Source organism: Pongo pygmaeus, chromosome 2 (genome assembly GCF_028885625.2).
Source record: "Pongo pygmaeus isolate AG05252 chromosome 2, NHGRI_mPonPyg2-v2.0_pri, whole genome shotgun sequence".
NCBI classification, from domain to species: Eukaryota; Metazoa; Chordata; class Mammalia; order Primates; family Hominidae; genus Pongo; species Pongo pygmaeus.
In genome coordinates, this window is record NC_085930.1 from 35,338,881 (window position 1) to 35,350,769 (window position 11,889).

General features: G+C 36.1%; 1 non-coding gene across 1 annotated transcript; it reads right to left on the minus strand.

The window, feature by feature from the left end:
- Positions 1-2,738: 2,738 nt before the first annotated feature.
- On the minus strand, positions 2,739-2,845 carry LOC129034334 (U6 spliceosomal RNA). Its single transcript, XR_008501837.1, has one exon. It is a non-coding gene; the product is annotated as a U6 spliceosomal RNA (small nuclear RNA).
- Positions 2,846-11,889: the final 9,044 nt, after the last annotated feature.

Consider the following 11,889-nt stretch of genomic DNA (forward strand, 5'->3'; position numbering starts at 1 on the left):
ATTCAACCCTAAAGACTGCAGTACTATGCAGAAATTTAGCATTTATTGTTTATTCTATTTATTTATTTAGTTAATTATTTGTGTGAAGTTTCAAACAGCTTAATTTTATCTTTTGCATTTGAAAACTCAAGGTCATTAAAATATCAGGGATGGAATTTTAAACAGGAACTAAGAGATTTACAAATCTTCTTATCTTTTGAGACTGATTAGGTTGATTTCTTGTGATGTAAACAGCTATGCTACAACTTTCTTGTAGTAGGTTAGAATTTGAGCTATTTTCTCATGAAATTATATTTCAGAGAAGGCTGGACATAAAATTCCCCTAAGAGGATTATAATATTTATCTACTCATTTGATTATTTTAATTCTTTTAGGATTCTTATATTGGCTTTTAAAAGAAAAAACAGTAACGTAAACTTCAGAGCAGTTTGAGAAAATAAGTCTTCTACTGTGTTTTAAGTTTAACATGGTTTCCACACTTAGAAAAATAATATTCTATTTTATTTTCAGAATTATATTCTGTTAGTTTTCAATTTTGAAAAGAACTATAAATAAATTAAAAATAAAGATAACTTGGTGTCTATTTTGAAGGAACATGAGCTGAAGGGGATTTTAACATGTTTTCCTGTATTTGAGAGCATGCTAGATCAGAACTGATAAGATGCTCTCGTTGAATTCTTGATAAGGAAGGGCAAATACTTATTGACTGCTCTGAAGTTATAGAAGGCAGTATCTTTAAAGACTTCTTGATATAAGGATGGGAAACACGGATATTTGTCTCCACAGAAATTTATGCTACTAGGAGACTTAAAGAAAACCTTTTTTATTATAGAAGAAAATCATGTTCATTATCAGATAACCATAAACTAGTTGTGGAGCCATCACTTGCCCCCAGTCCTTAGGCCTGACTGTTGAGATTTACTCAAACATGCCATGTGCTTTATTCCCCTTTCATTGTCCCTCACCACAAGTTGAGTCCTTCCCAACCTACACAATTTAAGTCTTTTTAAGTTCACTGAGTTCATATACAATTGTGGACATAGTTTGAATATTTTCCCAAAGAGGCTACTCCACTTTCTTATAAATCAAGGGTGTAGCTAAGTACTTTTATGGGGAGGAGGTGGATTTATCTAATTCCACTGTCTCAAAGTCCTATCTAGTCATTGCATCAAACTGTGCAACAATATCCAGTTCTGCTCTACTTCACACATGTGGGAAGATGATAATCACAGGTGACTTGACGTGGCTAATAAAATATAAATGGAAAATGTGATGTATCACTTCTAGGGTGGAAACATTTTAGAAGTGGCAAGTAGAAGTCCAAGCTTCTTCCCACCTGGATTGACCTAGCTGTGGAACAAGATGGTTTTAAAATGACCAAGAAACATTAATAGGAGGATGTACAGATGTTCTGTGGCTAAATGCCTGGCACCATTTTTATTCTAGTCTTCATCCAACCTGCTAATTACTAGGATTGTTCAATTTTTTCCTAGTAGGATAACAGCAACCATTTGAGGTTTGGACTTATAAATACTAATTTTAGAATGTTTATTTTTCCTCATTTATGGTTTTAGCTTCTTACCTCTGTATTATCCTTAACAGTAAGTATTTTCAGCAGGTGAATTCACCATAAACCTTAGGGGGACTGCTTTGAGCTCTTTGGCTTACATGGTAGGAAATATTTGATTCAGTTTCCTGACAAACTGGATGAGATTTCTCATATAATGAGCATTCACACTGCCAATGAACATGCCATATGTTTAGACACATGCTTTTACTTTTATGATCTTTAAAACTTAATTTATTTTATGTAGCCCATGGCTGAGATAATCACTTATAGGTTTCTAAGTACCAGGATTGGTGTCAGGTTTGAAAGTGCTGTGATTTGAGCAGGAATAGAAGTATTGCTTCACTGTAAGGCATACATTCAGAGAAGCATATATATTATTATCAATAGGAAACTTCTCAGCAAGTTTGTTTTTTATTGGTACTGGTGGTGGTATAAAATACTCTATAGGATAGTGTAAGGGAAATGTTACCCACATATTGATTTAGAAAGGCAGCCTTATAGATTATATTATAGACAGCCATCCTGTGCATTATTACTCCACGCCACTTTTAAAAGGCGTATTGTATTGAGTTTTAAAAAGATTATTGTACTCTTATTTTTAAGCTTGCTCATTTCTATATCAGAGTACTACCAGGACAAATAAATAAATGATAGAAGCTAGGAAAAATAATGATTAAAGTAATGATTAGAATTAGAAGTAGTATCCACCTCTATTGGTGACTCCTTTTTTTTTTTTTTTTTTTTTGAGGCAGGGTCTTCCCCTTTTGCCCAGACTGCAGTGCAGTGGCATGATCTTGGCTCACTTCAACCTTCACCTCCTGGGCTCAAGCAATGCTCCTACCTCAGCCTCCTGAGTAGCTGGGACTAGAGGTATGTGCCACCACACCCAGCTAATTTTTGTATTTTGTAGAGATGGGGTGTCACCATGTTGCCCAGGCTGGACTATTTTTTTAAACAAAGAAATAAAACATTAAAACTTTTCATTTTTATAACGTTTTAAATTATATTAAATATATATTAGTTTTACTAATTGTTTATTTAATATACATTTATAATCAACAGTAAGATAATTTTTATACTTGGACAAAAATTTTTAAAGGTCATGGAATTGTCGTAATTTTTCCAGTTAATTATCATTTTTCTTTTTACATTTTTTTAAATAAGAAATTTTTATATGTAATGCTTTATGAATTTGCCTGTCATCCTTGCACAGGGACCATGCTAATCTTCTCAGTACCCTTCCAATTTTAGTATATCTGCTGTCAAACGAAGCAAGCAGTGTTTTTCTTTTTTTGGAAAACAGCTTTATTGAGGTATCATTCTAAGTACCAGGATTGGTGTCAGGTTTGAAAGTGCTCCGCTTTGGGCAGGAATGGAAGTATTGCTTCACCGTAAGGTATACATTCAGAGAAGCATATATATTTATTATCGATAGGAAACTTCTCAGCAAGTTCATTTTTTATTGATACTGGTGGTGTTGTAAAATATTCTATAGGATAGATGTAAGGGAAATGATTGATATACAACGGACTGCACATGTCTAACATGTACAATTCTGAGTTTCAACATAGGCAAGCACCTGTGATACCATCATTCCAATCAAGGTAATAGGCATATTCAACATCTCCCAAAGTTTCTCTAAGACCCTTTGTTTGTATGTTTGGCTTTTCTTTGATAAGAACACTTAACATAAGATCTACTGTCTTGACAAAATTTGTGGTGCAAAATTCTTTATTGTTAACTATAGACATTATGTTGTATAGCAGATCTTTAGAAGATATTTATCTAGCACAAGTGAAACTTTATACCCATCAAACAACTTCGCATTTCCTTCATGTCTCAGGCCCTGGAAACTACTATTATGCTCTATGCTATATTGATTATTATAGATTATTTATGGAAGTGGAATAATGTAGTGTCTGTCCTTTGGTGACTGGCTTATTTCACTTAGTATAACGTCCTACAGGTTTCTGACTGCTTTATTGGTTTGAAGATCATGTAAAACTCTATTTGGGTGACATGACAATGAAGTTTCTTTTCTTCAAATGTCATATGCACTGAAACAATTCTTAATTCCAAAAGTTCAGGACAAGCATAAATCCCATTATCATAGTTTTTGGTCCTAAAGGATAGATATATAGAGACTCTACTATTGTTAGCCAATGTGTTCGAGATGAAGCACTGAACAATACATAGGCTTTCCTTCAAGACTTTAATGGATATTTAATTTGACAAGGACCACCAGATGGCCAAAATATTTTAGTGAGGTTAGCGAAGCATCATGCAAAAAATAAAATTAAAACATGGCCTTATAACATTTAATGCTTATTGCATGTATCAGAGTGCTTCAAAAATTTAGCTAGAACAAATTATTTTTGGATAATATGATTGGAGATTTTAAACCTGGCATTAAAACTAGAAGTTGAGAGTATGGAATTTTACATTTCTAATTATGCCGTGAAGACTTTTACTCTTTATAGTTTTACAAAATAAGATAAAAGGGTATAAATTTTCATAAATTCAGTAGAAATTTCTAATGGATCCCATTAACGTCCTCATTCTGATCTTAAAATATTTGGCTGACTAAAGCATCCAAGCAAAACTCATTCTATCCCTACCTGACTGAAAAATGATTTTGCAGATCATTATTAATTGTTTTATATTTATTAACTTAACAGGAATGAGCTGATTGACCATTCAAGAGTATAGTTATTTCAAAAAGTATGTCCTTCAAAGGGCAGCCTTCTGCTCCAAATGAAGTATAGAGCAATTGATCAGATATCCCCAACAGATGATTCTGCTTGTTTAATACTAGTCTAATCTTAAATATTCACGTTAATATTTATCCAAGGAGTAGGAAGGCTTTAGTGACAGCTTTTACTCTCATTGCATTCCTTATCACCTCATGGGAACATCTGCCAGAAAATGAAATCATTTTTTTTTTTTTTAAACCTTTACCTCTGCAGCCAACACTTAGTTGTAGGTTGGCTGCAGTTATACTTGCGGACTTAATTGCTTCTCATGGTAAGTTGTACTTTAGGGGTGATGCAATAGTTACAGATCATAGGAACCAGTCCTCTGATATTCTATAAAATAGTTAAGTTTTCAAAGGGGTAAAAAATACATTCTGTTCTCCCTTCTTAAAATTGAGTTTCTTTGTGATCTGACACCACCTTTTGATTAGTAGACACATAAATGTCTATTATAACTTTATGAGATTGAATTTTATTTGTTCAGAAATAATCTACCCTGCTTTTTTTTTTTTCAGGAAAAACACACAAATGATTTTAAAACAGAGCCAATTACCTTTGATAGACTTTCCCCTGCTTTTAACAGGTTTGTAAAAGACAAAGCTGTAAAATAAATTGCCTCATTTGGTTACTTTGGTTTTCTTTCATAAGCAGTTTATCTAAAGTGATTTTGCTCAAAAGCAGGCATTCTATGGATATACTACTGAGAGTTTATTTTGCCTGAGGCAGTTCTCTGTTTATAATTACCTCATTTTTTTAAAAAGCTTACTTTATGTTTATGGAGTAGAATCTTGGACACTTGACCTCCAATTTGCCTATGAATTGGGCTGTATTTAATTTACATTTCTATAGGGGACACTTGTCATTATTACAACAGAATAAGGGTGGGATGGCTTTATATTTATGTAGCTATCTCTATTAGACACCCTAGTTTCTACCAAATAATTTTACTTCACAGTTTTGTTTGGTTAAAAAAAAAAATTATGCTCATATGGCCATACAGAATACTTACCCACTAGGTTTCTTTGCCAAGAGTAAGATGGAATTCTGACACTCATTTTTCAAAATATAATTTGAAAGAAGGAATATTCAAGGAGGATTGCTTAAGGTCAAGCACTCCTTCTCCTTTTTACAGAAAATATAAATTATGTTCCTAGAAGAAGCCAAAGCAGCAGAAATCAGGTCATCTAGATCATTAGCACCCTTTGCAAAATTGCTTCTTCTGAATTGCTTTTCTGAATTGGGTTCTGGTATGATGCCATCATCCTATATTGAGAATTGAAGCTGTCATTATATTTACTATTTGGCTATTGTGGAGAATACTGTTTATTTCATCATACAATGGTCATACAATATCAGGAACCTTAAAAGAAATTGTCGTCTGATCTGACCACTAAGATCCATTGTTCATATTCTGAGCAATTGCTTTATTATATCGATTTAAAATTGTGAATTGCGTAACTGATAATTATATCACCTGAGAAAGGATTGATTGTTTTTCTCCCCAAATATTTGTTACGTACTATGAGCAAAGTTCAATCAGGAGCTCTGGGGTTTTTCAGTGGGAATAACCTTGTTAATAGTAGCTACTTCTTATTAATTCCTTCCTATGTGGCAGCAATGTTCTAAGCAAGTGCTATGGTTTGAAAGTCTCCCCAAAGTCATGTGTTGAAACTTAATCACCAATGTGATTATCCCCCTCACTGGACGTGACAGAGGTGTGGCTCATCTGTTCAGTTGCTGCTGCTGCTCAAACCCCTAATGGGAGGGGGAACACGCAGATGAAGAGGTACAGGAGCTGGGGCGAGCACCCCTGGGCTCTGTCCCCACTGCAGCATCCAGTGGTAGGAGTCTGAGACTCCCAGATCCCAAGTAGGCATGTGTTACAGTGTGCTCTTTTAGCCTTGATGTGCATGGATGGCTTAAGTCTTAACCACCTCAGTGGACCCTCTGCCTTTCTGCAAGGGCAGGGGGCCAATGTGACAGCTGTCTGTATCCCGAGCTCTTGTCCAGCATCCTGGAAAAATCAGGTCACACACGAACTTGAAGGATGGTGAATGCAGGGGTTTTATTGGGTGGTGAGTTAGCTCTCAGTGAGATGGATGGGGCGCTGCAAAGGGTATGGAGTGGTAAGATGATCTTCCCCTGGAGTTTGGCCATCCAGCGGCCGATTTGCCAATGGTCCCCAGCAGAACTGCTCCTGAGATTTCTACTTTTCTCTCCTTTTCTGCCGCTCTTCTGCTTTTCTATTCACCTGGAGCTGGGGATTTGGGGTTTATATGGGTACAGGATAGGTGGGCATGGTGGGCCAAAAGGCAACTTTCTGGGTGTGAAAACAGGAATGCCTGTTCCCATTTAGGGCTGTGGTTATCCATGCTTGAGGGTGGGGCCTTTGCCGGGGAACTGCCCTCTTCTACTCAGCATTTACCTGTCTCCGTCCATATCAATAGTACTAAGAAGTGGGGTCTTTAGGATGTGATTAAGTCATGAGAAAGGAGCCCTCCTGAATAGGATTAGTGACTGACCTTATAAAAGACTTTGAAGGGGATGAGTTCACCCCTTTCTTCCCTTCTCCCATGTGAGGGCATATTATTGGTTTTCTCTGGAGGATGCAGCTGCAATGCACCTTCTTGGAAGGGCCACCTTGAGCTTCCAGTCCCTGCATCTCTCTGTAGTGCTCCTTGGTCACCTCAGCTGTGGCTTAGCTGGGCTGAGATATGGCTCAGGCCTCCACTCTAGAGAGGATTCTGGAAAACCTTGGCATGTCCTGCTAACTCTTCAGGGATACAGAGTGTACAAGCTGTGGAAGCATGGCTATATCCACCCAGATTCCGAATGATGTCCCAGATAGCCTCCAGGTCCAGGCATAGAGCTGCCATAGGACAGGCCACCTCAGAGAGCCCCTACTAGGACAGTACTTAGTGAAGCCATGGGGACAGGGCAACTTCCAAGACCCTAGACCTGTAGAGCCACCAGTGTGTAGTGTAACACCAGCTCAGGACAGCCACAGGCACTCGACTGCAACTCCTGAAGAGTGGCTGTGTGAGCTGTGCCCACAGTAAAGCTGTGAAAGTGGGGCCCCCCCAAAGCGATGGGGGCCCAACCCTTGACCCAGTGTGTATGAAAAGCCAGATATGGAAGATTATTCTCACGCTTAAAGATTTGATGTTGTTTGACCTGTGTTTCGGACTTACTTGGGACCTGTTACCTCTTTTCTCTTGTCTATTTCTCCCTTCCTGTAATGAGAATGTCTATCCTATGCCTATCCCACAATTGTATTTTCAAATTACATAACTTGTTTGATTACATAAGCTCACAGAAGGAGAACTCATCTCAGGATGAAGTATACCTTGAATCTCACCCATATTTGATTTAGATAAGACTCAGAACTGTAGATTTTGAGTTGATGCTGGAACAAGTTAAGACTTTGGGGGCTGTTGGGATGGCTTGAATGTATTTTGAATGTGAGAAGAACATGCATTTTGAAGTCCAGGGATTAAATGCTATTGTTTGACTGTCTTCCAAAATTCATGGCTTAAAAGTTATTTGCCAATGTGATAGTATTAAGAGGTGGGGCGTTTAGGAGTTGATGAGGTCATGAGGGCTGTACCCTCATGGATGGGATTAGTCACTTGTAAAAGGTCTGGGGAGAATGAGATAGGTCCCTTTTTGCCCTGTTGTCCTTTCTGCTATGTGAAGACATAGCTTACTCTCCTCTGGAGTATACAGCTACAGTATGCCACCCTGGAAGTACAGAACAGCTCTTACCAGGCATTGAACATGCCATACCTTGACCTTGGACTTCCCAGCCTCCAGAACTATGAGAATAAATTTATATTGTTGATAAATTACCAAATATATAGTATTTTCTTATAAAAGCCTAAACTGACTAAATCAGCTGGTTAATGTATTAACTCTTTACTGTTATTAGGCCATTTTATAGATGAGAAGGCTGAGATACTGGGACACTCTAAGAGATTTAAAAAACTTGTTCAAAGACAGACAGTAAGTCTAAGAGTTATTCAAGCTCACACAATCTAGTTTGATCACAACATAATATTGCCCCCCAATTAAAAGAAGTTTATTTGGTATCCTATTTCGTCTCCTCATTTCGTCTTATCTCATCTCACCTGTAAAATTTGGAGCTATGCACAGAGGCTTTGTAAATCAGTTATTAAATGCTATTTTCCAGTTTGGATCACATAGTAGCTAATCAGTAAATATCAATGTACTTACCTAGAGACCATTAAGGCTCAGTGCAGAAGGTATATATATGGATCCTACATCTAAAAGCGTGGTGGCTCATGCCTGTAATCCCTGCACTTTGGGAGGCCAAGGTGGGCGGATCACTTGAGGTCAGGAGTTTGAGACCAGCCTGGCCAACATGGTGAAACCCCGTCTCTACTAAAAATACAAAAATTAGCTTGGCATGGTGGCAGGCACCTGTAATTCCAGCTACTTGGGAGGCTGAGGTAGGAGAATCGTTTGAACCCTGGAAGCGGAGGTTGTAGTGAGCTGAGATCGCACTATTGCACTCCAGCCTGGGCGACAGAGGAGACTCCCTCTCAAAAATAAAAAAAAAGAGTGTATTAAGTCATAGTTATGTTATTATAAACAAATGGACATCAAAAACCAAGTATAATATAATCATAGGTTAAATAGAGGCAGAGGATAGGTTGGATTCTATTGACTGATTTAGGAAAAAGAAAATAAATAGAAAACAACAGCTATCACAACCAATTCTTCAAAGGGGTGTCCCTTGATTGACATGTTATTTGTGAAAGGATTTCTTCTATATTTGAGAAAGAGAAAATGAATAGTACTTTACTCATAATAAGTGCTTGAAGTGTTTTAGTTAACTAAAGAAAAGAGGACAAGAAGTACAGAAATTGATTTTTCTTGTAAAGGATATATCCTTGCTACAGCAAAGTTTATTTTGACCTTTCAGATAGTTTAGTCTTGAATATATTCATTATATTTCTCAGAAAATTTTACCATGTATACCATAGGCTTTGGTTGTTTGGCAATTCTACACATTGTACAGCTCTATCACCCATCATAAATATTGTGATGAATTTAATTTTTCAGGAACAAATGCAAAATTATCGTTTCATTTTCCCCACTCTCAGAGTTTAAATATGTTGAGTTTGAGGCTAAGATAATGGCAGACATTTGATATATGAGCGTCTACAAATTTTAAGCTTGTATTCCTATGAAAAACGAATGATCACTAGCAGCAAAAGTCTAGCAGCTGATAGTGCTCAACCAAAATGTATCAGAAGTTGAGTACTCCCACATAAGGACGTTTTAGAGGAAGCATTTGACTAATTTAAATATGTTCAAAGATAAGAGATGGCTGAGCTCTTATGCAATTCAGATTTTTATTCAGTGTGTTTCTGTTGGAAGTCTTTCCCAGACAATATGGAACAATCAGAGTGGGAAGGAGTTTTGCTCCCTAGAATCATTTCCAAAAGGTAATTTCAGAAGGACATACGAAACCACTATTTTCCCACAGAGTTCAAACTTATGAATCTCAGAACTTAGAAAATCAATGATAGGCTTTCTTTTATTTCTATGCACTTTTTAAGTAAAAAAAAATTACTTCTGATAATATATTAATATATCATCCATTTTATTTAATAAGTATTTTCTAAATACTCTATCTGTGCCAGGCACTGTTCCAGGATCTTGAGATATATTAGTGAGCAGAAGAGATAAAGATCCTGCTCTCTTGATGCTTATGTACCACATAAACTAGGTTAATTAACAATTTGTGGTAATGTGACTGTGAACTAGGCCCAAGAGTATCATGAAAAATGTGTTGTTTATGCAAAATAATTACATAAAGAAAATTCACAGAATGATTTCTATTTTTGTAATAATAAAATATTGTGAGCTGATATTTATGTTTTCATTTGCTATTAATAGTTGTGTATAATAATTTAATTTCTAAATGTAGCTCTTGAATTTTGTTTCTACACTTAAACTTCAAGCTTATGGAACTATTAGCACTTCTCTTTATGTCATGTTCTCTCTGAGTCTTTCCTTTTGTCCTTTTCCTGATACTCAATTATTATACACATCTCTCTCACTTCTAATCTTGCCTCTTATTTACTTGGTTAATAGTTATCATTTTTCAATACTCATCTCAGTCACTAGTTCCTCCAGAAAACCTTCCCAGTCCTCAGTATACTTCATCACATGATAGCTACTTGTGATTCTACTAATAGCGTGAGAAACCATATTTAGCTTTCTATTATCAGTGTTAAACACAACACCTGGCACATGGTTACACTCAGTAGATATGTGTTGAAGATTGACTTTGATTGACTAATAGAATGATTGACATCTGGTATTCTGCTCCCAGCACAATTTGAATTGTGCTCATCTTTTTAGCCTTATTTCTTCAGTATGTCCATATATAACAAATTGATCCATTCCAACCAACCTCGTGTGCTTAACAATTCATTGAACTTGGCTTTTGTATCTTTGTCCATGCCATTTCTAAAGTATATCTAACAGGATTCTATCCACGTGGCAAATGTCAAATTTAACATTCCCCTCACTCCATGAAGTCATCTCTGATTCTGTGAATTTATGCAGTACTCAGTATACATGGTATTACGTGTAGACAATTAAAACAAATGCCAAATAAAATGAAAATAAAATTTCTTGGCTATTTATATAGATCCCTATGGGAAGGCCATTAAGGCTGTCAAAAAAAGCTTTTATTTGCAAACATTTTGGTAGTTAGTATTGTTTATCTAAAATGATAAACACTAACAAAAGATTTTGAAAAGACTGCTAGTTGTGGGGGTTTTAAGCAATAGTTATTACAGAAACTAGCAAAGAGAAATGCAAGATAATGCTCTTTTTTTTTTTGTCTCACTCATAGTTTACTGTGAAAGGCTTAAATTATGCCTAAGATATAATTGGTGAAATACTGTGTTTTAGAGTAAGTTGGCTATGGATTCATTTGTATAATATTAGTAAGCCTGCCTCATAATATAAATTAACCATATAGAAACTCTCATTATACAACAATTTTAGGAATGAGTCAGAGCTGACAATGGATTTTTAATCCCTAGTTGAGGCATGATATATATAAGTTTAATACTTTTTCAGTATGGCTTTAAGTATTTAAATATTGTTCTATGACTAACACCAATGATTTGAATTGGACTAATTTTGATACTTGAAAGCAAACAGTACCTGGTATTAGCCCTATTTGAATATTGGGAATGATCAATTTGTCTCCAAACTGAATATTGTATGACCATCACTGCTGTAGTAATACAGGTGATCATTCCATATATTTTTAAGGTAGGCAAGTGCCATAATATATCTAAGGACCTCAGCAACAATAGTCAGTATCTCCTCTCTCTCTTTTTCTTTCCTTAGTGGCTTCAACACCTCTTGACACTAAGCTACACAAAACAGAAGTGTGTCAGCTGGCGGTTCCTGAGCTCAAACCTCATAGCTTTATGATGAAGTGATCTGCCCAGAGATTTTTTTGAAAACAAAAACTCCCACAAACAAAACAAGTGCAACAAATATTGAAACAAAATA